This window comes from Chiloscyllium plagiosum, unplaced genomic scaffold (genome assembly GCF_037043375.1).
Source record: "Chiloscyllium plagiosum isolate Xiang-an unplaced genomic scaffold, Cpla_swu_hap1 HiC_scaffold_2, whole genome shotgun sequence".
NCBI classification, from domain to species: domain Eukaryota; kingdom Metazoa; phylum Chordata; class Chondrichthyes; order Orectolobiformes; family Hemiscylliidae; genus Chiloscyllium; species Chiloscyllium plagiosum.
In genome coordinates, this window is record NW_028270140.1 from 141,284,347 (window position 1) to 141,309,149 (window position 24,803).

A 24,803-nucleotide genomic window follows, 5' to 3' on the forward strand; every position below is an offset into this window, starting at 1 on the left:
TAGCGCCACATTCATTAGCTTCACCATTTCCTTCCTCCACAATCATGCAATGGCAGCAGAGTATACCAACTGCAAGACACACTTCAACATCTCACAAAAGCTTCTTCGACATCATCTAACAAACCCGTGAACTTTAACAACTAGTACAAGGGCAACAGGTACATGGGAACATCACCACCTACAAGCTCCATTTCAAGACAGAACAAGCTGACTTGGAACAATCACTGTATTTGAGTAAAAATGCTGGAACTCCCATCCTAAGAGGGCGGTAGTTATACATGGACTGGAGCAGTTCATGGCGACAGCTCAACACCACGTTCTCAACGGCAGATAGGGATAGGTAATAAACACTGGCCTGACCAGTGGCAACATTTCTTTGGGGGGGGGGGGGAGGGGGAGGGAGGGAAAGGCAATAAGGGGTCAAGAGAGCAAGTGCATGGAGGGGCTGGTAACAGTGTGAAACTGTGCTTTCAGGAACTCTTTAATGTAATGCAAATATACATGTCTACATTACAAGTCAATTGAAGCAACAGCTAGGACTATGGAAATACATGGGTCTGTTCTCCACTATATGAACTGCCTTGAATTGTGCTGCAATGGAATGTCACATTTTTAATTAATAAAGTAATTTTTCAAACAGGAAGCCAGCAAATTTCCAGTCGGTAAGAAATGAAATGGCAGAACAAGAGGCTGAGTGTTCAAAGCACTAAAAAGATGCAGCTTTGTTCTGTACCAGTTACATTACCACTGATGCAAAGCAAATTTGCTAACAAGCTACTTGTATGTAGGTACAGGTCTTGCCAAGAACAACTTGGACTGACAAGAGAATCTCTCTGAACTTTGAACCTCTCCATGATAAGATCATGGCATGGCGATTGTACAAAGCACAGCGCTACTTGGTGCATATTAAGTGAAACTGGATCAAACTGCAAAAAAAGGACCAAGAAAGGTACTTAAGTCTCAGTTTTTTGTACACTATTTCAGACTGGTGTATGCCATTTTTCCTTATTATGTATAAACAGAAGACAAAATTAGATCTGCTCAAGTATAAAACATGAGCTAAAAATAAAATCCTTGTGCTTCGAAACCAATCAAGAAATAGAGTCATTTCAATACTGCAACCTTTGAAACAAAATTGTAAAGACTTGTGTCACAAGCATGTGACAGGTTTACATGTTCAAAAATAGCACTACCATCTGCTGGTTGGTAGTGGGACAGCACAAATGTAAACTAAAACAAAAGCTTATCCAATTACCCTCTTTTTAAAAAAACAAACATTTAAACTTTTAAGACAATGAGCACAAAATTCCTGAATTTCACTGAATAAAAAATGCAACCTTTATTTTATTCGAAAAAACTTTAAGGAAATTAGTCAACTCCAAAGGTGAATTAGCTAAACTGATTTCATGGTTATTGCCCACCTCCAGTTTGCACAGTGTATGAAACAGTGTATGTTACATAAAAATCATTTTAAACATACATACATTTGCTCTCAAAGTAAAATTTTAAAAAGTAAAAGGAAACATTGGGAGATACCTTGAAATGTATTCAATCTATGCAAGAAAGTAACTGACATTAAAGTATGAACAGAAAAGTTCTGAAAATGTCGAACAAATCTGAAGCCACAGAACACCTTGTACGTAAACTCTTTGCTGTTATGATTAATCAAATATTTAGAGACTTTGACAAAAAAAAAGTAACCCTTGAATCAATTTACAAACATTCAAGTCAATTCTGAGTGAAATGGAAAAAATGAGTTGGGCCTGCCTCTTTGTCAGATCAGTGTAGTGAAGCCACCATTGGGATGCATTCCGCAGCAACTTCACAGGAAGCAGGTGAGGCCACAGCTTTAGCTCAGCGGAGAAGCCTATAATCGCAGCTGGGAGCATAACTTTTGATGATTGCGCTTCTTAGGCTTTTTTCTATTAATTCACTCCAGGGCGCTGCTTGCTGACAACATGATTGAGTGGCTAACCAATTGCGTGAAGAAAATCTTGCATTTCTATAACACCTTTTCTGACTTCAGGACATTCCAAATTAGTCGACAGCTAATGAAGTAACTTTATAGTAGTCACCATTATAACAGAGGGAAAAGTGGTAGATTGTGATAAAAGAAATCAAGAGTTCATTAGTGTCTCATTTGGAGTCTCTCAATTATAAAGCCTCTTCATTGATCATAAAGCATCTCCAAAAATATTCATGCTACATAGTGGAAATCCTGCCTTGAATTACTTTTGTTCTTTTTCAGCTTTGTATAAGAGCTTTAATGTGAAACAAACGTTGGCACCATTGCCAGTTATTTTAAAACCCCCTCAGGATACTACAGCTCCAACATGATGGAAGAGATTTCTATGAACTTAAGATAATTCAGGCTTTCATGAGAAACATCATAAAGTTAGTAGATTATAGCAAAGACATGCTACCCTGGCTCAATTTGACCAACCTGAAACATTAGATAACAAACTGCTTTTCTAGTTTCAAATAAATTTTAAATGAACGAACTCAAACAAACCGCTACTCAAGTAGTGACATAAAGAGGACTTAAAACCCATTACAAAATAGATGTTTGTAATAAATGGAAGCAATTTTATTGACTAGAAGTTTAAGCCAACCTTTGTATTACTTTGATGCATCCACTTAAGATTTATAAAACATTGGATCAGATCATACTCATGTTTCACTCCTTCGTGGCTCTGGAACTATTGTAGCTCCTTGGACGAGAAACAATAACCAGCCCTTTTCCCCATGCTGCAACCCGAGACCCAGATTGTACATGGATTCACCATTAACCTACAGCTGTATTCATGCAGAACATATGAATTAAAATGATAGATATTGTGGAGAAGTGTTTTCAAGTTAAATGAAAATAAATTGTTCTAGTAGACATTTTTCCAATTATTTCCTATGACTATGATGTCTAGAATCATAGAACATAGAACATAGAAGAATACAGCGCAGTACAGGCCCTTTGGCCCTCGATGTTGCGCCGATCCAAGCCCACCTAACCTAATCTAACCCACTATCCTCCATATACCTATCCAATGCCCGCTTAAATGCCCATAAAGAGGGAGAGTCCACCACTGCTACTGGCAGGGCATTCCATGAACTTACGACTCGCTGAGTGAAGAACCTACCCCTAACTTCAGTCCTATATCTACCCCCCCTTAATTTAAAGCTATGCCCCCTTGTAATATCCGACTCCATACGCGGGAAAAGGTTCACACTGTCAACCCTATCTAACCCCCTAATCATCTTGTACACCTCAATCAAGTCACCCCTAAACCTTCTTTTCTCTAATGAAAACAGCCCCAAGTGTCTCAGTCTTTCCTCATACGATCTTCCTTCCATACCAGGCAACATCCTGGCAAACCTCGTCTGCACCCGTTCCAGTGCCTCCACATCCTTCCTATAGTATGGCGACCAAAACTGCACACAATATTCCAGATGCGGCCGCACCAGAGTCTTATACAACTGCATCATGACCTCAGGACTCCGGAACTCAATTCCTCTACCAATAAAAGCCAGTACGCCATATGCCTTCCTCACCGCACTATTTACCTGGGTGGCAACTTTCAGAGATCTGTGTACATGGACACCAAGATCCCTCTGCTCATCCACACTACCAAGTATCCGACCATTAGCCCAGTACCCCATCTTTTTGTTATTCTTCCCAAAGTGAATCACCTCACACTTAGCTACATTGAATTCCATTTGCCACCTTTCTGCCCAGCTCTGCAGCTTCTCTATATCCTGCTGTAACCTGCCACATCCTTCCTCACTGTCAACAACTCCTCCGACTTTCGTATCATCCGCAAACTTGCTCACCCAACCTTCTAACCCCTCTTCCAGGTCATTTATAAAAATGACAAACAGCAATGGTCCCAAAACAGATCCTTGCGGAACACCGCTAGTGACGGCACTCCATGAAGAAACTTTGCCATCAACTACTACCCTCTGTCTTCTTCCATCCAGCCAATTCCTAATCCAAACCTCCAACTCACCCTCAATGCCATATCGCCGTATTTTCTGCAGTAGCCTACCATGGGGAACCTTATCAAATGCCTTACTAAAATCCATATATACCACATCTACCGCTTTCCCCTCATCAATCTCCTTCGTCACCTTTTCAAAGAATTCAATAAGGTTTGTGAGGCACGACCTGCCCTTCACAAAACCATGCTGACTATCCTTGATCACATTATTCCTATCCAGATGTGCATAAATCCTATCCCTTACAATTCTCTCTAAGACTTTGCCCACAACAGAAGTGAGACTCACCGGCCTATAGTTACCAGGGTTATCCCTACTCCCCTTTTTGAACAAGGGAACCACATTTGCTATCCTCCAGTCTTCTGGCACTACTCCTGTAGACAAAGAGGACATAAAAATCAAGGCCAATGGCTCTGCAATCTCCTCCCTTGCTTCCCAGAGAATCCTAGGATAAATGCCATCGGGCCCAGGGGACTTATCTATTTTCACCTTTTCCAGGATTTCCAACACCTCTTCTCTACATACCTCAAAGCCATCCTTCTTTCTATTTAAAGGGTTCAGTTATATAGGTTTGATGAAGGACCACATTGTGAAACACAAGATACAGCAGTAACACCTGTTTATATAAAGCCTTTTAATGTAGGAAGATCTCAAGATTCCTACTTTGTTCTTCTTAGGCAGTTCTTTGGAATTAAGGATGACTTTTTTCTACTCAAGTTGTGGCTTGAAATGACTCATAAGTACAATATTGGATCTGTCAGTTCTGCCACAGAAGGTGTTTGCTGAACAAGGAGGATGAGATTCTTGGGACGCCCAATTTTCCTCCTGCTGTTGGCATGTGGGCATGTGTCAGAGAGATTCAAAATAGCTGGCTCCTTTTCTCCAACTTAGATGGTTATTGGCAAGAAATTCTCATGACCTTTCCAAGGAGGCTTTAAGGAAGCATCCTTGAAGCCCTCCAGTAGCCACTTGCTACAATTACATTTAGATTAAAGAGATAGTTTTGGGGGTCATGTGTCAGGCCTTCAAATGATGTGGCCTGTCAAACTCAGCTGATTGACCATAAAGATGAAGAGGTTATGCTTGAAACGTCAACTCTCACGCTCCTCAGATGCTGCCTGACCGGCTGTGCTTTTCCAACGCCACACTTTTTGACCCTCAAATCCAGCATCTGCAGTCCTCACTTTCTCCCCGATTGATCATAAACAATACTGAGGTGTGGCCTATGAGAGAACACTGATCATGGAATAACTATCCTGCCAGTGGATTTGTAAGCTTTTGCAGAAGTATTGTTGGGGATATATGTCTTGGTGTTTGAAGCATCTGTTGCATCTTGTTTAGGTCATGGATGAATACAGGAGGGCTGGTAATACTGCTGTCCATGAGACTTTGTCATCAACCACCCCATTCCTCAGATGATGAAAGGCTGCATTGGCACACTATAGGCAATGTTGAGTTTCACCATCGATGTCCATCCTGAGAGGAGATTCCCTATATATTACTTTATAATGTAATGACTTAGAAGTGCCTGTGTTGGACTGGGGTAGACAAAGTTAAAAATTACACAATACCAGGTTGTAGTCCAACAGGTTTATTTGGAAGCATTAGCTTTGTGACCACAGTTCCTTCACGAAGGAGTGGCACTCTGAAAGCTAGTGCTTCCAAATAATCCTGTTGGACTATAACCTGGTGTTGTGTGATTTTTAATGTAATAACATTTCAAAAGATGTTTCAACGCTCCAAACATTATGAAATCATGTAAGCCACTATATAAGTACAAGTCTTTCTATTCTTTTTTTCAGAATGCTTTGTAAAGAAATTTGACTCTGGTCACTAAGGATTTATTTTGCAATTCAAAGAGCATCACAGTGCATGCTGTTTGCACTTGGAGCTGGAGCAGTTAAAAAAAATGGGGACTGGATCCATCTCAAGTGACTGGGGGCGGATAGGAAAAGCAGGATAAAAGACTGTGGGGAGCACGCAGGAAAGTGGAGTTGAGACCAGAAGATGATCAGTCATATTTATGTTAAATGATGGAGCATGCTCGAAGGGCTGAATTGCCTACTCCCGCTCCTAATTGATGTTCCTATGTTCCTTTCTCATGCTGACTGGGATTGCCTGTTGGCAATGCAAGCAGCCTGCATTGGCCGGGAACAGGCCCAGGACTCAAAGATAAAATGGATCAAATGAAAGACCAATCACACTACACCCACCAATGACCCTCAGGTCAGGAGTTGCAGCCACCATCCATCCAGAGGGGTAGCTTCTCCAGAATCACAGTTAGGCGGCTGGGTGTTTTTGACAGGAATATAAACATACTCATTTGTGTTTTACTCTCTCTCTCCACGCTGTCACTGGCAGTTCCCATTCTGGCCAATGCAGCTGGCGATGAGTACTGGAGGGCCTCCCACTCCCACCTTTAGCATGGGGCTCTTGTCTACCATTTGATTACATGGTGAACCCCATCCCAAACATGTGGGGCATGTTCAAAAACTCAATTGCAAGGTGTGACCTTATATGTTCTTATGCCTGATTTCTGACTCAAATTGAGGATTCAATCCAGAGATCCAAATTCTTGACTTGAATCAATAAGACATTTCCCAGTTGTCCACTAGCAAGTGTGGCGACCGGTGTAGAGCCAAGTTACAAATAAGAGGATAACTCCAGACTCCTCTGACAGTGTTGTTTTTGCTGATCTCAGCCAGGATGCAAGCAGGAAGATGAAGTCACTGTCATTGCCCAAATAATTAAGCATAAGAGGAAGAAGTGGGAATTCCTCTTCCTGACCAGCAGTTGTACTTCCACACAGGAAGACACTGTTCTTTGCTTAGTTGCTGCTGGCTTAAAAAAAGGTACAGCATCAGATTTGCGCAAAGCAGCTTACATATGGGTTACCTTAATAAATGTGCACATTTCTAAAGATTTCTTTACATGATCGCCAACTCCCTATCGTCCCAAGTCTTGATCTCCTGCCATATCAATCTTCACTCTCCCTGCACTGACTTACTGACAAGAATTATCCAAATAACTATACTTGAATACATATCAGCATTTCTTCACCTCCCCAATCCAAAGTTCTCAATTATGAAACAAGACAGTTCGAAGTAAATGAGGAAAACCACAGTTAAATATTGCTAAAAAGGAGCAACGTTTAAATTTTGTACAACCAAGCAGTTATTTATATAGCCAAGACTATGGTACAATAGAATGCCATATTTGTTTTGAAACCCCCTTTCTCTACAGCTGCACTAAGCATTACCTCAGCTGTTCATGTTTATAACCTGGTGATACGGGAACAATTCTGGAAGGTTTGCAGCACTAGCTTATACTGAAATAAAAAAGGACCCTTCAGTCTACAAATTTCTTTCCTGTCACACATAACCTTCTCCATTTGTTCGATTGGTTTGTGTCCAAGAAAGCCCACTCTCTCTCACATCCCCCCCTCCGCTCCCCACCCCCACCCCCATAAATGGGGGCCCTGGATCAATCTCCTGGGGTAGGGGATTCATTCACAGTTGATAGAACAGAAAGGAGCATTTCAAATGAAGATTTGCAGTCACGTTTTGAAAGCCCATAGCAAAGAGGCTGGACTGCGTACAATTAAAAGACTGAACAATATGCCTATATTTCACAAGGGTAAATTTAATTAGTAAAGTTGCCTTGTTTATTTTAAATAAGAGCATGCTCACTCGCCTTTTTTTTTGACGACCGTTATTGATATAAACCTTGAGATGGACAAAAATACTTTGTTACTAGTTCAACTTCTATCCATTTAATTTTTAAAAAATCCTGTAATTTGATCCATTTTCAGATGGGAGAGGAAAATCCTACAGAATGGAATGCTTAAAACCAAACTATGTTGAAAGGGAGAACTGTATTTTAAAATTTAGGAGGTTTACAATATAATGCACTTGCTCTGCAGCAAACTTCTCCCTGACAATAAGTGTGGGAATCTAACACAGTGAATCAGAGACTGGCAGAATTATCTTACGCTGAAAGATTGGAGCGACTGGGCTTGTGTATGCTTGAGTTTAGAAAGCTGAGAGGGGATCTGATTGAGACCATAAGATTATTAAAGGATTGGACACTCTGGAGGCAGGAAGCATGTTCCGGCTGATGGGTGAGTCCTGACCCAGAGGACACAGTTTAAAAATAAGGGGTAGGCCACTTAGAGCAGAGTTGAGGAGAAACTTCTTCACCCAGAGAGTGATGGGTGTATGGAATGCTCTGCCCCAGAAGGCTGTGGAAGCCAAGTCTCTGGATACTTACAAGAAAGAGTTGGATAGAGCTCTTAAGGATAGTGGAATCAAGAGTTATGGGGATAAGGCAGGAACAGGATACTGATTGAGGATGATCAGCCATGATCATAATGAATGGTGGTGCTGGCTCGAAAGGCAGAATGGCCTACTCCTGCACCTATTGTCTATTGTATTTGATCATGTTCGAACTTGCACATAACTAGATAAATACTTCTTTAATGCATAACACAGTGAACTTAAGATTTTTATGAGCTTTAATTTACACATTTCTTTGTGGCTCAGTAACAAATATTTCGAGCAAGGAATGCACTTTTATTATTCGTCATGTTGTTTTTATTCTGTACTTGCGAAGCTGTGTAGTGCCCTTTTAGGCAGAAACTACAAGTAGATAAAGTGCGCATTCATACACTTTGAACAAGACGATAATTTTTTATTAACATTTTAATTTTCAATTACCTGAGCATTTTAGCTTTCCTTTTGTTCTATGCTAAGTAAAACAACTTGCATTTATACACTGCCTTTAACATGACAACATCAAAGGCCGTTCACGGGTGTGTAATCAAACATAAAACATAAAAATCACATAACACCAGATTATAGTCCAACAGGTTTATTTGGAAGCATTAGTTTTCGGAACAGCGGAGTGTGAAGTCTGTCTGTGTCTCAATGGTATGTCAGACTGACAAACCCTCTGTACTATTTATGCGGCAAGTACTTACGTGATTTGGCCAACGTGGTCTTTCTCATACCTTGCAGGCAAGGACGCCCTCAGGCATGGTACACTGGTGAGACGGAGCAGGTGCCATGACAATGGATGAATGGACACCGCACAACAACCATCAGGCAGAAGTGTTCCCTCCCAATCGGGGAACACTTCAGCAGTCCGGGTCATTCAACTTCAAACCTTCGGGTGACCATCCTTCAAGGCGGACTTCGGGACAGGCAACAACACAGAGTGGCTGAGCAGAAGCTGATAGCAAAGTTCGGTATCCATGGGAATGGCCTCAACTGGGACCTTGGGTTTACGTCACATTACAGGTGATCCCACTGCATGATACACACATACACACCCCATCACACTCACTTAATCAAGCTTACACACACATATACACACACGCAGACTCTATCACGTGCACTCACACCCACACAATCTGTCACTCCTACATGTGCACACATATAAGCTTATGGGCTGAATTTGTTTTTGCATATTGCATTTTATTTTGCTCAAAAACTGCATGAATCCATGTAAAACTCTGTAAAACTACGCAGAGTATTTGTCAGTCTGACATAGCATTGGGAAACAGACAGACTTCACACTTGTTGTTTAAAAATCTGAGCTATGTTGTGAACATAATTTAAAAGTTCTAAAATTTACATATCAAAGAACAAAAACCAGCATATCCCATTATAAAAGATGAAAGTTTTAATCTAAGATTGTTTACTGTATCACATCTCCATGACACTGGACTCATTTGGCTATAAATTCTATGAGCTTAAGCTCCACAGCCACCTGATGAAGGAGTGGTGCTCCAAAAGCTAGTGCTTTCAAATAAACCTGTTGGACTATAACCTGGTGTTGTGAGAGTTTTAAACTTTGTATACCCCAGTCCAACATTGGTATCCCCAAGACATGACAAACAAAAACTGACACGGTCACAGGAGATACTGGGATAGAAGATTCAAAGCTTATTCAAAGAGGTAAAGTTTAAGGAACATTGGTCATAAGATAGGGGAGACAGGCAGAGAAGATCAAAAAGGAAGTTTCCAGAGCTTAATGGCCAGCTAAGTGAAGGCATGTCTGCCAATGGTGGGACAGGGAAAATTCAGAATAGGCAGGAGGCCAACACTGCAGGAGTAGAGAGTTCTCAGAGGATTGTAGGTTATCAAGATAGGGAGGGGTGAAGCAGTAGAAGGATAATGGACAGAGGAGGAGGATTAAAATTGGAGGAACTCAAATATAAATAGCAACAAAGTTTTCATACTTTTCACCTAATTCATCACATCATCTTGTTCAATTCTTTCCTGGGAATCGAGGGGTGATTCCAATCTCATAGATAACACCTTATGCATTCAATATACTGAATCAGCACAAAAGTGACAAGTACAACTTAAATAGCTCTGTCACTGTCAGAGACAATATTGTAAAAGATCTACATAATCGTAGAAGTAGGGAGATATCATCTCCCGAACTTCAAGTTTCTTCTAGCGTTCGCATACAAGTCCTATAAGAGTCAAAATCAATGAATCAGTTATCAAAACTTTTGATTGATGTGCATTTCCCTCTACTTTTAGCACTTGAATCAATTGATCCTACACTAGGATTTGAATGCAATGTGGCTGAATAGTGTAAAACCACTTGATTTTTTTAACCCACTGGTAAAAGGGCTGGAAGGTCCGTTTGAGCGGAATGCCAGAAAACTACAGCAAGAACAGAAGTAGTAGTAGGCATTCCCACTGTACAGTCAGGCTCCCACAGAACACCAAAACCGCAACAGTGGGAGTCATTGGAAAAGTAGCTTTAAAAATCATAAGCTTCCTATATTAAAATTAACCCACGGCATACTCATTCAGTACTGGAAAGAAAAAATGAGAATCTTCAACCACAGAAGGCTGTAACTATATATTACTTTAATGTCATAAAAAAACTTCAATGCTTTTTTTAAAAAAATGTGACACAATCAGACAAAGCAATATTAGGGCACAGCATCAAAGGCTATGGCATAAAGTAGGCCTTACAAAATGCCATTAAGGAAGAGGGGTAAAAGAAGGGTATTCCAGAACTTACTGCTGCAAGCTAAAGACAAATTCATCAATGCTTTTGTACTAATTATCAGACTTCAGAGTAACTGCCACGTGTTCTTTGCTCATAAATTGCTCAGTTTCCATGTCAACTAGAGACAAAAGAATTACAGTTGCATAAAAATTATTACACACAATATAATCTGGCAAATATAACCTTTACCCTGTAATTGAAAACACGACTTGCTTTCAATGATTCTTGTGATGAGAATAGGTTTCTTCCACACCACTAATTGCTCTTGAGCAGGTGGTGGCAAGCTGCTCTTGAATTGCTACAGTACATGAGATAGGTGTACCCATAGTGCATTAATAATAGAAAAAGTAATAAAGATTTTTTAAACAACCACGCATCCAAACCCACCGACAAAGGCAGTGCCATTGTAATCTGGCGTGCTGATCTTTACCTTGTAGAGGCTCAATGCCAACTTTTGGACACTTCCTCCTAAACTCTAACCCCGCCACCCCCAACATCCGAACATCAAGCCATTGTTGCCAGGACTGTCAGTAAGCTAATTACTTCCGAAGATCCTTTCTCCTGCCCCCATTGCCTCAGCCTTATAGTCTCCCAAGCCCAGTCAGCCCACTTCTACCTCCTTCCCAAAATCCACAAACCAGACTGCCCTGGTAGGCCCATCGGATCAGCCAGGTCATTTCTTCCTACCTTGACTCCATCCTCTCTCCACTTGTTCAGATACTGCCCACTTACATCAATGATTCCTCTAATATCCTCCATCATGCTGACAATTTCCAGTTCCCTGGCCCTAAATGCTTCCAGTCTGTTCACCACAGTTGTACAATCCCTCTACCTCCATCATTCCCCAACAGGATGGTCTGCGAGCTCTCGGCTTCTTCCTCGACCAGAGGCCTGAACACTCCCCATCCAATGCCATTCTCCTTTGCCTGGTTGAACTTGTTCTCTCATTAAGCAATTTCTCCTTTAATTCATTTCACTACTGCCAAGTCAAAGCAGTGGCTTGGGTCCCAATTATGCCTGCTGCTTGGTGAGGTACATGGTACAATCCTTGTTCCAGCCCTACACTGGCCTCCACCTACAACTCTTGACTTGCTTCTTCGATGACCATGGTTTTCCGCTCACTGTGACAGGGCCCTCAATCGCATCAAACCGATCACTTGTGCTTCCGTCCTTGCCTCTTCCCATCACTCATTACAGTGCAATTGGTTCCTTATTGATCTCACTTTTCATCCCAACTGCCTGTGTATTCAAAAGGATCATTCTCTGCCATTTCAGACAATTTCCGCAGAATACCACCACCAAACGCATCTTATCCTCACTCCCCTGTTTGCATTTCACAGGGATCATTCCCTCTGGGACACCCTCGTCTATTCCATGACCACCAGCACCACTGCTCTTCCCACGGCACCTTCCCATGTAACTGCAGAAGGTGCAACACCACCTCCCTGCTCACCATCCAAGTGCCTAAACAGTATTTCCAGGTGAAGTTTATTTCACCTATATCCCTTCCAATTTTGTGTGTTGCTGCAACCAATGTGGCCTATTCTACATTGGAGGAACCAAACACAGACTGGGTGACCGCATTGCGGAACACCTCCAATCTGTACGCAAGCATGACACCAACCTTCCTGTGTTTTAACACAGCAGCCTGCTCTCATGTCCATTGTCTGTCCTTGGCGTGCTGCAGTGCTCCAGTGAATAACAGCATCAAATGGAGGAACAACATCTCATCTTCAGACTAGGCACTTTACAGCCTTCCAGACTTAATAATGAGTTCAACACCTTCAAATTGTCAACCTACTCCTCTTCCTTCTCTCTCTTTTAGTTTTGCTAATTACATTCTCTGGTCAGGCAGCATTCAAGGAGCAGGAGAATCGATGTTTGTGGCATAAACCATTCAGGGAGAATGGCATTCCTGAGGAAAGGCTTATGCCCGAAACAGCGATTTGCCCCCTCGGATGCTGCCTGACTGGCTGTGCTTTTTCAGCACCACACTCTTCGACTCTGATGTCCAGCATCTGCAGTCCTCACTTTCTCCTTGTTACATTCTCGGTCACCATGTCCTCGGTCTCACTGGTGTGGGGCAAGGAGAGTCTGTTCTTTCAAGTCTTGCAGTTAGACACACCATTGTTCTGCTATTCTCACATTCCAATCACTTAATCTGGATTATCAATATCTTTTCTCCCTCAGCACAATACACCCCAATTCTGTCCCCCCAAAACTATGGTATAAATGCTGTTCCCTCCACACTTCACTTCTGAACTTTAACTTTCTCTCTCTCTCCCTCCATGGATGCCACCTGACTTGTTGTTTCAATGCACATATAACAAACCCACTTTTAAGTTGCTTTTCATGAACTAATTCTAGAACACAGTTTATCACTTCGCTGGAATATCAGTTAATGTCCATATGTGGCAAATTGGTAGTGTCCCTATTTCTGGTTCAGAAGGTCCAGGTTCAAGTCCCACCTGTGGTGGAGGTGTGTCACAACATATCTAAGCTAATGTGATTTTTACATATTTCCAAGTGCCTATGTGCAATCCTGCACTGCACCGATAGAGGGCACCATTGGAAAAAAGTCAGGCAGCAGATCTGGTTCGGTCAACAGTTAGAAATTGTCATGATTTGCAATAAGCATGTCAATTGATAATGGGCAAATTTATGTCCAACATATTCGTTTTGGACCTACCACTAAATTCAGGGGAGCCTTTTTTGTTTTAAAATACAGCCTTAAAGTAGGTAGCTAGGAGAGATTTTTTTGTCTATCCTTCATTTTATTTCAAAAATATTCTTTATTCACAAAACAAAAGTGTACAGCTGTATATGTAAAGGTCCTAAATCAGTTCTTTAAAGGCTTTGTGACAAAAAAAAAACACAAAACATTCAAACTGACATTTCTCCGAGTTTCTTTGCAGTTGCAAAACAAAAGGTATTTTCTACTTATGCACAAATCTATATTAATTTTTGAGGCAATGAGAGACAAATGAATGGACCCTCGTTATACTTTGGCAGAAAGTAGAACGAGGTCTTTCCTCACAAGCTTTGCCCTCAAATGAGTGGCTTGCAAGGTCATTTTCAGAGTCAACCATACACTGAGGCTGGTGTCACATTTAGGTCAGACAGCAAATTTCTTTTCCTAAAGAGTATTAAAAGAACAATTGTTTTAATGACAAGTTATAATTACTGATACTTGTTACGTTTTATTCAAGATTTATCAACTGAATTTAAATTTCAGGAACTGCCATAGTGGGAATTTGAATCGGTACCCCTCAGATCATTAGTCTGGCCCTTTGGAACACTGGTTCAAGGACATCACAAAGTCCCCACAGACAAGGAACAGTCACCAGTTTCAAACTAAGGCACGTCCCAAAAACACTTTGAAAACAATACGATATCTGTAGCAGGCAGACTGGGAAGGAAAAGGTCAAATATGTTTTTACCTCTTATTGGTTCCTTCATCAGCTACCATTGATACAGTCTAGCAGCTACTGTCTTTAGGACTTGCCCAACTTGGTCAGTATGGGTGCTTTCTGGTGACGGACATGGTCAAGCTGTCTACTCAGAGAACATTCTGCACTCTCGTCTCACTTGATGCTTCTGCCAAATTGTGTTCACCCTGAGAGTGATGAGCTTGTGGAATTGCCTGCCATAGAAATCTGGTTAAGGCCAAAACATTAAACTCTTCTTACAAGCATTTAATGTAGTTCTTGGGGCAAGGGGGATCAAAACTTATGGGGGGAAAGCAGGAATAGGGTCCGGAGTTGGACGAAAAACCGGAAGACTGAAACCTGGACAGGTAAAATGATGGAGAAAGGAGTAGTGCAGGTAAGATCAGACACAGGAAAGAGGGAGACTCAGGTGGATTAGTACTCAGTTGGCTGATCAACCATGACCATATTGAGTGGCAGAGCAGGCTTGAAGGGCTGAATTGCCTACTCCTGTCCTAATTTCTATGTTTCAATGCAAAATGCAAAACAGATCTACAAAGATGATAATACCAGAATGATATTAACAATTAGGAGAGACTAAACAGGCCATATAGCCCTTTCTCTTGAATGAATTAGGTTCAGGGTTGACTCCATATAAGTCCTTATAGTTTGAAGTGGTTTGAAAAGGCAGACAGAAAGGGCTTCCACTTGTGTAGGAGTTTAAAACTAAAGATCATAATTATCATTATCATAATGATCATCATTAATCATAATTATATTATGATTAATAAATCCATTTGGAAAATCATAGTAAAAACTGAAAGATCTGTGGATGCTGGAAACCAGAAACAAAAACAGAAATTGCTGGAAAAGGTCAGCATGGTTGGCAACATCTGTGGAGAAAAATCAGAGTTAAATGTTTCAGGTCTGGTGATCCTACCTCAGAATGAAAATCATAATAGCCAGTGGTTACAGTGTGACCAGTGATCCACAGGGATCAGAACTGGGTTCACTTTGCTTTCCTTATTTATATAAATGATCTGGATGAGAATATAGGAGGGCATGGTTAGGAAGTTTGCAAATGACACCAAAATTGGTGCTATAGCGGACAGTGAAGAGTTATCTAAAATTACAAAGATCTTTATCAATTGGGTCAATGGGCTGAAGAGTGGCAAATGGAGTTTACTTTGGATAAATGAGATATTGCATTTTGGTAAAACAAATAAGGGCAGGATTTATACAGTTATACACTGTGTAGAGCTGAAAAATGTGTTGCTGGAAAAGCGCAGCAGGTCAGGCAGCATCCAAGGCGCAGGAGAATCGACGTTTCGGGCATAAGCCCTTCTTCAGGAATGGAGGAAGAGAGCTTCTTCAAGAAAGGCATCCTTGCAAGAGTATTCGCAGTAAGTTAAAATCAACTAGGAGAAAGTGAGGACTGCAGATGCTGGAGATCAGAGCTGAAAAATGTGTTGCTGGAAAAGCACCGCAAGTCAGGCAGCATCCAAGGAGCAGGAGAATCGACGTTTCGGGCATAAGCCCTTCTTCAGGAATCAGCTGGATTCCTGCACTGTGTAGTGTTGTAGAAAAGACATCTCGGGGGTTCAGGTGCATAATTCTTTGAAATTTGCACCACAGGTAGACAGGGTAGTTAAGAAGGCATTTAACACACTTGCCTTCATTGGTCAGACCTCTGAGTACAGGAGATGTGATGTCATGTTGAGATTGATGGCCTTTTCTGGAGTACTATGTGCATTTCTGATCATTCTGCTATAGGAAGGATATTATTAAATTGGAGAGGGTTCAGAAAAGATTTACTAGGATGTTGCCAGGAATGGAGAGTTAGAGTTATAAAAATAGGCTGGATAGGCTGGGACACTTTTCACTGAAGCACAGGAGGTTGAGGGGTGACCTTATAGAGGTTTACAAAGTCACAATGGGCATAGATAAGTGAGGGTGGGGGAGAACCGGGGGCATAGTTTGAAGGTGAGGAGAAAGTTTTAAAAAGGACATGGGGGCAACATTTTTACATGGACAGTAGTCTAAATGGGGAATGAACCTCTAGAGGAAAAGGTGGATGCAGGTATAGTTACAACATTTAAAAGATATTTGGATAAGTACACTAATAGGAAAAGTTTGAGGGATTTGGGCCAAATGCAGGTAGGTGGGACTAATTTGGTTTGGGTGCACAGTCAGCATGGACTTGAGACTGAAGGGTCTGTTTCAGTGCTGTATGACTCTATGTAGAATTAGCTATCATGTGCAGTTATTGAGGCAAATATCAAGGTAAATTTGGATAGGTAAATGAGGAAAGAATAAATAGTGAAGATAAGATCAGATGTAGGAAGAAAGGAGATCCGTGGATCTAGCCTGCTTTGTGTTGCAAGATCGAGGTTTGTAATATTCCAGCTGCTGTTAGCACTGGAAAAGCAAATGTATCAAAGTATTCAGCCATGTCAAAGATTGCAAAGATGTCACAGAGAATATCATTTTTGACTTTAATTAGGACCCTTTGGTCTGTGGCAGGGATAGAGACTTTATTGAAGAATATTCAAACTTGGAAGCACTAGACAGAGTCAAGGATTTGGGAGAAAACAAAAACATCTTCAAGGAGGGGAAAAGGAGGTTGGACATACGAGTAGAAGACAGTATCCTCCCCTACCTTCCTACTCACCTAGAATTATATAGACTCTAAGATAGGCAAATTCTCACCACCAAATAACCTCATTCTGGGGTCCAATGCTGTCTTCTTCATGGATTTGACTCTCGTTCTGGCAGTGTCCGCTACTGTGCCCTAATTGCCAGGGATTGTTGGAGCTCAGCTGCAGACGGGACTTGCGAGAGGAATGGAAGTGCAACTTTAACATGAAGATACTGGCTTCAGCATGTAATTCCCATGGCAAAGATGTTTTCTTCATGGATTTGATTGTGGTCGATTCTTTAGATAGGGAGCATTCCATCACTGCCACTGCACTCACCCCACCACTCCCCATTGTCTTGAGAACGGAGCCAAAAAAGTATACGTGTCATGAACGAGATGAGTTTCAAATAAACAAACACAACAGTCATGACTGTGATGGGAGGGAAACAGGATAAGAGCTGACATTCACTGTTAGTCCAGAAAGTTACCTAGGGAGTGATTTGGGTGGTTAGACAAATGGGTAAAAGCAGGAGACAACTGAATGGACATTTCAATCTTTGTAACAAAGAAGCCCACAAGCTGTTGACGTTTCTTGTTGGCAAAGGTGTAAGTGACAGGTGGCTTAAAGAGATGACTCTTAGCCAACAAAATTTATTATCTTTGCTCTCCAAGAAAATCCCGAGACAGTGCATTCTTTTGGCAGGGGAGAATGGAAATGAATAGCACTGGATATAGTCCAGCCAGACCTGTTGATGGATAATTAACTGAGCCAGCTGTAGGCCAGATATGTTCAGAAGTGCACCCTATCAACAAATGTGTAGTTGATTCTGGATCAGCAGTAGTCTTTAGGTGATGTGAATGCATCACATAGATAGGTAAGGAACTAGACTGCCTATGATTGTGCCACAAAAACCATTCCCACTTTTGCCTTTAAAGAATATAAAGAATATAAGATTAAACTAAAACAAATCTGGACTCATTACACGTGGACTCATGAACGTCTGAAGCACAGGAGACCAATTGACCTATCATGTCTGTGCCAATCAAGATCCGACTACACTAATCTTATTCTCTAGTGTTTGTCTCAAATCCTGAGGCTATGGGAAAGCAAGTATATCTCCAAATATTGCTTAAATGGGAGAGATCTTGACTCAACTACTGTTATGGACAGTGAGTTCTAAACTCTCACCACTGAATGAAAATATTTATCCTCAACGCTCTTCTTAGCATTCTACCTTTTACCTCTAGTCCACGTCCCCTGGTTATCAACCCCTATAGTAATAGGAAAATAAAATTCCTACCTGCCCTGTCTCCCTCAATCTTATATACCTCTATAAGATCTCCCCTCAATCTTTGCTGAAGGGTCTGCTCTTGGGAAAACAACCCTTGCAGTACTCCCATGTGGCCTAACCAGCATTTTATACAGTTCTAGCATAACTTCCTTGCCTTTATATTGTCTGTGAGGAGAAAGTGAGGACTGCAGATGCTGGAGATCAGAGCTGAAAATGTGTTGCTGGAAAAGCGCAGCAGGCAGCATCCAAGGATTCCTGAAGAAGGGCTTATGCCCGAAACGTCGATTCTCCTGTTCCTTGGATGCTGCCTGACCTGCTGCGCTTTTCCAGCAACACATTTTCAGCTCTTTATATTGTCTGTCTCAGGTAATAAATGCAAGTAACCCTTATGCTTTCTTAACCACCTTATTGACTGCCATGCTACCTTGGGTGGAAGGTCCTTCTACTCTCAGTATTTTCAAGAGTCCTACCATTCGAGAGTGTCACAATCCTCATTTGTTAGGCCTTCCCAAGTGCATTACCTCACACTTTTCCAGATTGAATTACATTTGCCACTGCTCTGCTCAGCTGATCACTGTTATGTCCTCTGCAGTTTGTGGCTATCCTCCTCACAATTTACCACACTACAATTTTTATGCAATCCATGAACCTCTTGATCATTCCTCTATATTTAAATTCAAATTATTTATGAACAGCAAAAGCAGCAAAGATCCCAGCACACAGCTCTGCAGAATCCTACCAGAAGCAGACTTCCAGTCACAGAGACATCTCTCTAAGATCACCTTCTGCTTCCTCCCTCTCAGCCAATTTTGGATCCAGCGTGCCACTGCCTTGGATTCCATAAGACATGGAAAAAGTAGTAGGTCATTGAGCACATCAAGTCTGCTCCATTCAATACGATCATTACTGTTTTGATAATCCTCAATTTTACTTTCCCATCTTTTCCTTTTAACCCTCGATTCTTTTACTGATTAAAAATCAGTCTGTCTCAGCCTTAAGTACACTTAACAACTCAGCTGATAGTTCTCTGCAGTAAAGAATTCCAGATTCATACCCTCTGTCTTAATAGGGCAACTCCTCATTGAGATTATGTCTTCTGGTCTTAGACTCTCACAAGAGGAAACAATTTTTTCCACACCTGCCTGGTTAAGTCCCTTAAAAATCTTGTATATTTCAATAAGGCCACCTTTCATTGTTTTAAATTCCAATGAGTACAGGTCTAACCTACTCAATCTGTCCTCACAAGAGTCCCTCCACAACTGGTAGCTACCTAGTGAACCTTCTCTGCCCTCCAATGCCAGTATACCATTCCTTAGATAACAGGCACAAAACCGTTCACAATATTCCAACTGTGGTATAACTAGTGCCTTGTATAGTTTTAGCAAAACCTGCTTACCTTTATACTTCATTCCCTTGAAATAATGGCCAACATTCTCTTTTCTTTCCCAATTACCGGCTGAACTTGGACACTAGTTCTTTTTGAGATTGATGAATGAGGACTCCTCAAAAATTTCTGATCTTTAGCTTTCTGCAGTCTTTTCCCATTTAAGCAATGATCAGCTTCATGTCATATCGTACAGAAAAGGACCTTTGGCCCACCAAGTCTGTCCTGCCAAAATATTACTATTACCTTGATTAGTCTCAGCTTGAATGAGATGACACTTCTAGTACTCATTCAAGTACATTTTAAAAATTGAGAGGGCTCCTGCCTCAACTACCCTCCCAGGCAGTGCACTCCAGATGCTCAACACCCCCAAGGGTGAAGCAGCTTCTTGCAAATATCCTCTAAACTCCTGCCTTTCACTTTAACATTAAACCAGTTTGTTACTTACCCTTCACATAAGGGGAACAGTTGTTTTATATTCAGCCTATACACAGCTATCTTATTACGCCTCTCTCAGCTTTGCCTCACATCCATCTCTAATTGAGAGTGTGTTGCTGGAAAAGCACAGGTCAGGCAGCATCCAAGGAGAAGGAAAATTAACATTTCAGGCCAGAGCCCTTCATCGGGGATTCCTATATGCCTTCTTACGTAGCCTATTAACCTTAGTGAGTTTTGAGAAAACGTGTAGCTCAGGTTGAGGTTTTGGATGTAGGTTTGCTCGCTGAGCTGGTAGGTTCATTTCCAGACATTTCATTACCTTACAAGGTAACATCTTCAGTGGGCCTCAGGTGAAGCAATGCTGAAAATTCCTGCTTTCTTTTTATATGTTTGGGTTTCTTTGGGTTGGTGATGTCATTTCTTGTGGTGAAGTCACTTCCTGTTCCTTTTCTCAGAGGGTGGTAGATGGGGTCTAACTCGATGTATTTGCTGATAGAGTTCCGGTTGGAATGCCATGCTTCTAGGAATTCTCGTGCATGTCTTTGTTTGGCTTGTCCTAGGATGGATGTGTCTTTCCAGTCGAAGCGGTGTCCTTCCTCATCCGCATGTGAGGATACTAGTGAGAGAGGGTCATGTCTTTTTGTGGCTAGTTGGTGTTCATGTATCCTGTATTCTGCCAGTTTGTCCAATGTAGTGTTTGTTACAGTCCTTGCACGGTATTTTGTAAATGACGTTAGTTTTGCTTGTTGTCTGTACAGGATCTTTCAAGTTCATTAGTTGCTGTTTTAGTGTGTTGGTGAGTTTGTGGGCTACCATGATGCAGTAGTCTGAGTAGTCTGGCAGTCATTTGAGATGTCTTTGATGTAGGGGAGAGTGGCTAGGGTTTCTGGACGTGTTTTGTCTGCTTGTTTGGGTTTGTTGCTCAGAAATTGGCGGACTGTGTTCATTGGGTACTCATTCATTTTGAATACACGTTTGGGACAACACATCCATTCCAGGACAAGTCAAACAAAGGCATGCAAGAGAATTCCTAGAAGCATGGCATTCCAACCGAAACTCTATCAACAAACACAGAGTTAGACCCCATCTACCACCTTCTGAGAAAAGGAACAGGAAGTGACTTCACCACAGGAAATGATATCACCTCAGGAAATGACATCACCAACGCAAAGAAACCCAAACATGTAAATAGAAAGCAGAAATTTTCAGCATTTCTTGGCCTGAAGCCCACTGAAGAGGTTACCTAGTAGGGGAATGAAACGTCTGGAAATGAACCTTCCAGCTCAGCGAACAAACCTACATCCAAAGCCTATTGGATCTGTGGACAGGTACCCCAAGAGTCTTCATTTCCTCTGAGCTTTTTGGTGTTGTCATTCATTGAGTACTCCCTTGTCTTATTTCTTCCTCCAAAATGCAATACCTCACCTTTCAGGTTTGCCACTGACCTGCCAATCTAACCAATCCGTTTATATCTTCATGTAACCTAACTTCTTCATCCTCACTGTCAACCACATGGCCAATCTTTGTGTCATTTGCAAACTTACTCAACAGCCGCTCCAACATTCTCATTTACATCATTTATGATTATCACAAACAATACAGACCCTTTACTGATACTTGTGGCACTGCACACCAGGTTCCAGTCACACAAACAGCCTTCTATCTCAATCTCCTATCACTAAGCCAATTTGGGATCCATCTTATCAGTTATCCTGGATCCCATGAGTTTTTAACCTTTATCAGTTTCCCATACGGAACCTTGTCAAAGGCCTTGCTGAAACCAATACAAAACTCATCCACCAACTCCTCCTTTGAGTTATTTCCTCAAAATTCCACGAGAATGGTTACGCATGACCTCCCCTTGAAAAAGCCATGCTCACTATCCCAGATCAACCCTTGCGTCCCTAAATGAAGATTAGCTTCCTTCAATAGTTTTCCTATCACTGATTTTTGACTCACTGGCCTGTAGTTCCCTGGTCTACCTCTCTCTGTCCTGCTTTTCTTCTAAAGTGGAACGACATTGGTTGTCCTCTGGTCCTCTGTGCAATCAACTGGACCTGGGTATCTGTCCACTGTTGAAACTGTCAAGACGTCCATTATTTCCTCACTTCTTGAGCACTTCACAGTCACAGCTCCCAATGGGCTCTTTCTTTCGTGACCAGTCTGCCATGAAAGATCTTACTAAAGTCTATGCTGACCACATCAAATACATTACTTTCATCAACATTTCTGCCAAGTACTTCAAACAAAGGAGTCCAATTAAGTTTGTCAAACAGAAACTTCAAACCAGGTTGACTATCCCTGATAAACCTGCATTTTTCCAAGGACAGATACATTCTGTCTGTCAGAATTCCTTCAAATGCCCCCAAGGTTGAGCTGTAATTTCCTGGTCTAATATTTCCTGCCTTTTTAAAAAATGGTGAAAAGTGTTGCTGGAAAAGCGCAGCAGGTCAGGCAGCATCCAAGGAGCAGGAGAATCGACGTTTCGGGCATGAGCCCTTCAGGAATTCCTGAAGAAGGGCTCATGCCCGAAACGTCGATTCTCCTGCTCCTTGAATGCTGCCTGACCTGCTGCGCTTTTCCAGCAACACTTTTTCAGCTCTGATCTGCAGCATCTGCAGTCCTCACTTTCTCCTTTTTAAACAATGGGCCAATGTTAAAAGGGACAACTTTTTCACATAGTGGATGGTTCATATATGAAATGAACTTCATAGGAAATGATATTATGCTGGTAGAGTTACAACATTTAAGAGGCAATTGGACAGGTATAGGATTATGAAAAATAGAGGGATATGAACCAAATGCAGGAAAACAGGTGCAATTTAGTTTGAGAAACTTGGCCAGAATGGATCAAAGGACCTGTTTCCATGCTGTATGACTCTAGTACCATTCCGGCATTCATAATTTGCCTTACAAAATATCAATATTTTAAAATAATAGACAAAATCTACAGCAACAGGCTGTAAAGAAAGGAGAAAAAGAATTACATTGATATTGTGCTTTTTACAACCACTAGATATCAGGGTAGGTCTGACCAACAAAGCATTTGGGTTATCAACCAGATTACCTGTTTTGTTATGTTGATTCAGGGATAAAATAGTGGCCACGTCACCTTTGCTCAGTCCCCTGCTTTTCTTTCAACAGTGCCATGGGAATTTTCACATCCATGCAAAGAGGTAGTTGGGCTTCAGTTTAACTTCTCGTCCAAACAGTGGTATTTCTGATGGTGCAGCACTCCTTCAATAGGGCATCAGTGCATGAACTTTGATGTTTATATTCCAACCCTATAGTGAAACTTAAATCTAGAACCTAGTGTACTTGTTTCTGAATCAGTGAGCCAAAGCTGACACTATTAATAAAAAGGAGATATTTTAATCGAATAAACAAAAAGAAAACTGTTCCCACTGACAGAAGGGTTAGTAACCAGAGTACAAGGATTTAAGATAGCTGGCACGAGCAACAGCAGCAAAATGAGGAGTTTTTTTGTTTCAACAAAGCCAGTCATTTAGATCTGGAACGTTCTGATGGAAAAAAGTGGTGGAAGCTGATTCATAGTAACAATTTATTGGAAACCAGACACATACTTGAGAAATAGAACTTTTACAGAGATACATAGATGGATAAGGAGCAGGACTATTTGGACAGCTCTTTCAAAAGAGCTGGAAGAGGCATGAAGGGCTGAATGACCTCCTTCCACTCTACAGTATGATTCTATCATTTCTTTGTGTCCTTTAAGCTGGTCAGGAACTTAATTCCAATGATACAGAAATCATTTGAGTAGAAGCCATTACAGTGGGTGTTACTAACATCTATTTTGAGGAAGCAATTTAATATGTCAACTATTTATAATCAACTTAGTGCCAATTGTATGTGCATTCTCTCAATTGAATACTGCAAAAATTCTTGGTTTTAGTGTATACAGCCACAGTAATAGATGATTATATAAATATATATTTTTAAATAGTTTCTCTCAAAAGGGCAACATAAACAAACTGATTACAGACAAAGCACAAAAACAAATTCCAGACTTCAATTAATTCAAAAATAAGCTTACTGAACACAGACAATCATCAGATTTATCCAAAGAGGCGAGGGAAAGCTTGTTGGAATATATCAAATATGGCATTTTGGAAGTGGTCGAGAAGAGCAGGAACTAATGGAATAAAAATAATTCCTTTTTTTGGTTTATCAGGCAATGCCTTCTGTTGTGAAGGTATTAACACTCAGCAACTGAATTCTCATTCTTAAGGATATTGAGTGATTCATACCACGAGTAATTACTGGATTCCAAAGCAAATTGCAATTTTCTTTTAAATTTACAATTGAAGGTTATTCATCTATAGAAAACTTCAGCATTTATAAACAAAAAGACCTATACTGCCTGTAGTAACCCGAGCCACAATACCTGAACATGGTGACTATACACATAGATGCTAATCCAGTATCACAGTAAGCTACAGCCAATGATATGTGTAACAAGACATGTTACATGTAAAATGACTCACTACTAGAGTGGAAAGATTTAGTAAAAAATGTTCAATTCCTCGTGTATCCTAAATTAGCTGATCTCAACTGGACAGTGACAGAAAAAATCCAGCCTG

General features: G+C 41.1%; 1 protein-coding gene across 2 annotated transcripts in view; it reads right to left on the reverse strand.

Annotated features, from left to right (window-relative positions):
- Positions 1-24,803, reverse strand: part of galnt7 (UDP-N-acetyl-alpha-D-galactosamine: polypeptide N-acetylgalactosaminyltransferase 7) — a 155,109-nt gene that overhangs the window by 59,504 nt on the left and 70,802 nt on the right. The window lies entirely within an intron of this gene.